This window comes from Triticum dicoccoides, chromosome 5B, assembly GCF_002162155.2.
Source record: "Triticum dicoccoides isolate Atlit2015 ecotype Zavitan chromosome 5B, WEW_v2.0, whole genome shotgun sequence".
In the NCBI taxonomy this organism is placed as follows: Eukaryota; Viridiplantae; Streptophyta; class Magnoliopsida; order Poales; family Poaceae; genus Triticum; species Triticum dicoccoides.
This window is the reverse complement of record NC_041389.1, coordinates 199,542,643-199,548,201: the sequence shown is the minus strand read 5'-3', so window position 1 is coordinate 199,548,201 and position 5,559 is coordinate 199,542,643. Positions and strand designations below refer to the sequence as shown.

The following is a 5,559-nucleotide window of genomic DNA, read 5'->3' as shown; positions in this document are numbered from 1 at the left end:
GGGATTGCATGGTAGAAAGGGCCTCCTCTATGCCATGTAAGCCCTATAGGCCCGCACCTTGGCGCCACCCTTGTACAACGGTGGTATCATATGTGTCCTCCCTCTGCCAAGCTTCCTCATACATGAACGTGCGTGCATGTCTGTCCGTGGCCTCTGCCACCCTCTTCAAATTTACAGCTAGCAAACAATGATCAAATTTTGGGCTAATCACATGCTTGACAACCGATGCCGATTTCCACGACATCATTGCTGGGTTCATTAGAAACCTGTCAAGTCTTACTTTCACGTTTGAGTCGCCATGCTGCATGTTATCCCACGTGAAAGGGACTCCCTGGTACCCCAGGTCTTGCAACTCACAATCGTCAAGACACTGACGGAAACTATCCATTTGCCATTCTGGCCGATCATGGGCTCCAAAGTATTCAGATGTATGTGTGATCTCATTGAAATCGCCTCCACACAACCAAGGTGCATCGCTTTGAGCCTTGAGCCAGCGCAACAAATTCCAACTTACTGCGCGTTCACTTCTTCTTGCTTTCGCGTAGAAGCCCGTAAACCGCCACATTTTATTATCTCCACTTATGTTTTTCACCATCACATCAATATGTTGATCTGAGAAATTGTTCAGGGTCACATCTACATCTCTAGACCAAAATAAAGCTAAGCCGCCGCTCAGACCGGCGCTATTAACCGGGATACAACCTTCAAATCCAAGCCTACTAGTAAGATCACTAACTCTTTTCCCCTCGATCTTTGTCTCACACAGAAAGACCAGGGCGGGACCTTCCATCTTCACTAGATCGTGAAGCTCTCGAACTGTCTCCGGGTACCCAAGCCCGCGACAGTTCCAAGATAAGCAATTCATTGCGAGCCGCGGGGCTGTTTCTCAGCCTCCGCGTTAACACTTGCAGCCCCATCAACTGCCTTTTTCTTCTTGGAGTCGCGACTGTCATCTCTTGAGCCCGACGACTCGCTCTCCTCATTCTGTCTCTTCTTGAGCACTGTTTCGCTGTCCTGCAGCATTAGAGCGTTGCTACCCCGCCCACGTACATTTGCGTTCTCCATGTCAACTCGTCGATAGACCGTGTTTGGGCCTCGCCCTCCCCGGTTCCCTCGACCATTAGATCCCCTGCCCCGAGCATTGAACTGGTAGACCGTTTGCTTCACTCTGCCTTCAGTCTGTTTTTGAGGTGAATTGACCTCCAACCCTGGTTCCACCTCCTCCTCTGTAGCATCTGATTCTTTCTGTCTCCCCCCATAACCGGTGCCCTCTTGCTTGTAGGATGGAGCTCCCCCCAACCCTTGTTCTTATTCAGAGAATGCCTCAAGGCCTCACGGTATGGTGGTCGCCCATATTCATCCCTCCCTGCAGGTGTAGGACACATCAGCTCTGCATGTCCCAGCAGCCCACACGAGAAGCAAAAGTAGGGCAAATTTTCATATTGGATGTCAAAAAACTCTGTTACTTTTGTCTTTGCTTTCTCCAATTGCACCCAACGCATTAAAGGTTCATCCACCCGCATCCATGCCCTGAACCTCAAGCAGTCACCAAAAGCAAACCCTCTTTCATCCGCATCAAGGGTTATGACTTCTCCAACCATAGCTGCAATGCGCTTCCACAATTCCTTCGCTGCATGTAGCGCTCTGATAGTAGGATGGTAAAGAAGGTTTTTGTTTTTTGATAACCGGCAAAGAAGATTTCATCGTACGTGAAAGGGCGCGTAAGATTTCTGTCGGTAATTTTTCGATAATCATTTCTGTCGTGGAATTACGTGGATATAGGCAGGTGATGCGATACGTACCCTCGGGAAACGCTTCCTGGATCACTTCGACATAGTATGCGTTTGGTTGAAGGTGTCGTATGAATGGGTTGGGACCGTTCAATTTTTTTGGGATTGAACCATTCAATTCATGTGTTTGGCTGAATATAAGTGGTGAGCTAATTATTTAGTACGAGACCACCAGTCATGCTCACATAGTCATGCATGCAAAGGGTGGCCATTTGATTCGACCGATTTGGTTGGGTGGAACGGTTCAGCATCTTCATGGCATATTCTCTTTTTTTGGCTCGAACCATTCATGTGCTTTATAACCAAACATGTCTATTTTCTGAACGATCCCAACCCATTCATGCCATGAAGATGCAACCAAACGCACCCTAAAACGCTCCTTTCTCTCTCCTGCCCCGCCTGTTCATCTCAGATCCCGATCTTCCTATCGATTCCTGTCGTCGCCGCCTCCATGTCGAGGCCGCCGCCCCCTTTCACGCCGCAAAACCCTACCCCGTCTCCCAGACCGGGCGGTCCCTCTCCCTCCTCCACTCTTTCGGCTTCCTTCTCTAACCTCCAGATCTCCCGCGCTCCCCCGCCATTTGCTTCCGTCGGGCCGCCGCAAGGGGATGGCCCCGCGCCGTCGTCGATCCGAGGTCCGCAGGCACCCCCTCCTGGCGCCCTCCCGTTCCCTGGCAGTCCGTCGCCGCCGGGCTCGCTCTTCGCCCGCCCAGCGCCGTCGGTCCAGCAGTCTCCTCCCTTTGGCGCTCCACCCGCGGCGCAGTCGTTACAGCCGCAGAGGCCTCCCTTCAATGGCCCGCCGCCCGTGCTGCCGGCGCAGGTGCAACGAGCGCCATTTAGAGGTCCGCCCGCGGCATCCCAGCCTCTTCCGTTCGGTGGGCCACCTGCTGCGGTGTCGCAGCCTGCCCCTTTCGGTGTCTCTCCTGTAGCAACAGCCCAATCTGCTCCATTGGGTGCCCCCCCGTATTCAGCAGCTCAGCCACCACAGTTTAGCGGGCTATCTGGGGCAGTGTCTCGATCTGCCTACTCTGGTGGGTCGATCCCCCCGTTTGGGGCTGCACGGGCATCCTCGCAGCAGGGTCCTTATGGTGGGCCTCCGCAGTTTGGCGGGGAGAAACCAGGATTGCAGACTCCGCTATTTGGGGCTCAGACCGCACCTGCATCTCAGCCACCACCGTTCACGGGGGTTCCTGGGGCTAATGCACCAGCATTTGGGCCTCCAGGGTGGCAAGGGCAGACACGACCAGTGAGTGTTCTTATTAAGTTTGAAAAAGTGTTTGAAATGGAAGAGATTTTAGCGAGTAAATAAATTTGGAACTAAGACTGGGCAGTTGTAGCACCTGAACTGTTTGTTGCACATGATTCAAAATAACCAATGTCCAAAATTATCAGAATTGAGCTTGACCTTGGTAGCAAGGATGCTTCCTTTTCCCCCTTATCTATGATATGTCTGCAGAACTATGCTCTAGAGGCTGATAAGAAGCTCACTATTCTTGTCGTGTGTGTGATTTGGCATGCCTTGGTGAAGCATTATTATTTTTAGTGTTTCACATATACCTTTATAGATTGTTGGGTTCAATATTGAATCGTAATGATTGTTCTATCAAGGTGACATGTTCTAAGGATGTTATAGTTTGTTTTCTCAAATGTGTCTTCTGGAAAGTAATGGTTTATGGTTCAACTTTGTTTGAAAACAATTGAAACATACATGCGCATGGATGTTCTAGACTATTCCCAGTGAAGTATTGACTAAGATGGCATGTGTAAGTCAGGGTTTTCTCATGTTTGGATATTTTAGGAGGTAGCTGATTATTCACCTAGATAATTGATCATCACAATTTTCATGAAAAAAAAATGTATTTCTCTTCTATTGTAGTTTCTTGATGGAATACCTCAGACCTTACATAGTTAAGTTATTATGATGCATGGAGCCTAATTTGTGCCCTTTAGGTGTTCTGTTTACATGATCGATCCTTACTGGTGTGATGGTAAGAGATATATTGTCTTTCTTTTATCTTTGTTTTGTGGATGCTATGCTTGAATTTTATATTGTCAGAGCTTGATATTTATGGCCTTAAGCTGATCTTCTTCAACTTCTAGGGAACCGTGAGAATGCCTGGCATGCCTGGTGCCATGCCGCCTAATGCACTAGGCCAAGGGATGCCATCCACACCCACCATGCCATACTCTCCCCATGCTGGAGCCCAGGTCTCTACCCCATCCAAAATTGACCCTAATCAGATTCCACGTCCTATTACCGAGACGTCAGTTGTCATTTTTGAGACTCGGCAAGCTGGCCAAGCAGCTGTTCCGCCGGTATGTGTATCTGTAATTAGAAATATATGCGTCTACTCTGACAACGCTGATTCCAGACGTTTCTCACTAGACTATACTTGTTAATTTCATCTAACAGCATTGCTGCTGATTGTAGGCTGCATCAAGTGAATTTATTGTGAAGGACACCGGCAATTGCAGTCCCCGTTTGATGCGGTGCACCATGAATCAGGTTCGATTTGATCAATATTCTGTTTTCTTCTTTGGCCATCATAAGTTTCCTTTCTAAACTGCTCCGTTTCCCTATCCTGTTAGATACCATGTACAGGTGATCTCTTGACAACATCAGGAATGCCATTGGCTATAATGGTGCAACCTTTTGCTCTTCCCCATCCTTCTGAGGAGGCTATCCAGGTGTTTCTCAGTTTTGGCGCTTAAAGTAACCCAAGAGCAATTAATCTCCACTGGTGACAGTTATACTGATCTATGCTGTTACACATTAGGAATATTTGCTAGGTTTGGAATTATGAGTGTCATTGTGTGAAATTATTTACTGTCATCAACTTTTAGATACTCACAACCATCTAATTGTGTAGTACCTAAAAGTTGATTTCAATGGAATCTTTTGGTTCTAAATACCACACCTTGCTGATGTGCCGATTCTTCAGTCATCTTTTATTCTATATGTTGGCACATTTACCAAAAGGTGAGCAGGTAATTGCAATTAGCAGGATTTTGTGCGCTCTCCATGTGATTGTCTGTATACCCTGCCCAAGTGATTGACGCTAGGATTCTGCTACTGCACTTGTCTTCTGGGAACAGCATATCACTTTGATACGACGAACACTGTGTGGAATGCTTTAAACTAGCTTAATGTTCTCTACTATAGATGTTTGCGCCCGCCCCCATTCCTCTCCCACCTGCAAGCACCGCGCTGTAGGGTGGGCCCTTATATCAACTGCTGCCCATTCATGCCTCGCTATATTGACTTCCTCAGTTCCTCTCCTTTGATTCTTTTCATTCTCCACAAAATCTTGGTCTTGAATCTTATCGCAGTCGATGTCTTTGAGGGAAGATGGCTTCCTTCCAGTGGCCAATTTTAAGGGAGCTCACAGCACATTATTTCCTAACCACCTAAACCGTTCTTGGGGTGGCATAAGGCAGGCATAAAGGGTTCTTGCTTGATCAACCATCCAAGGGCTAATTGTCCACTTGATTCCTCAGTCTCAACTTGTCTTGTTCCCTCCATCATCTCTAAACAACACCTTTCTCTGCCTAGGCCTGCTCTCCCGCTTCCCTGGTGAAGCTTTGGTGAGAATAGACGGCGTCACACCCCTACCTGCAAAAAATGGGCCGGACCTGCAGTTTGATAGGAAGCAACCCGCCCCTAGATGCCTTTTTCTGTGAGCAAAGGTGCATCATACATGTAAACCAGTCCGAGCCCATAGAAGCTGTTTGTCCAACATAAACTGGGTACACCCAGTCTCTCACCGTC

At 48.2% G+C, this 5,559-nt stretch overlaps 1 pseudogene; it reads left to right on the top strand.

Moving 5' to 3' along the window:
- Positions 1 to 2,193: 2,193 nt before the first annotated feature.
- The window catches only part of LOC119308073, a 24,808-nt pseudogene continuing 21,442 nt past the window's right edge, over positions 2,194 to 5,559 (top strand).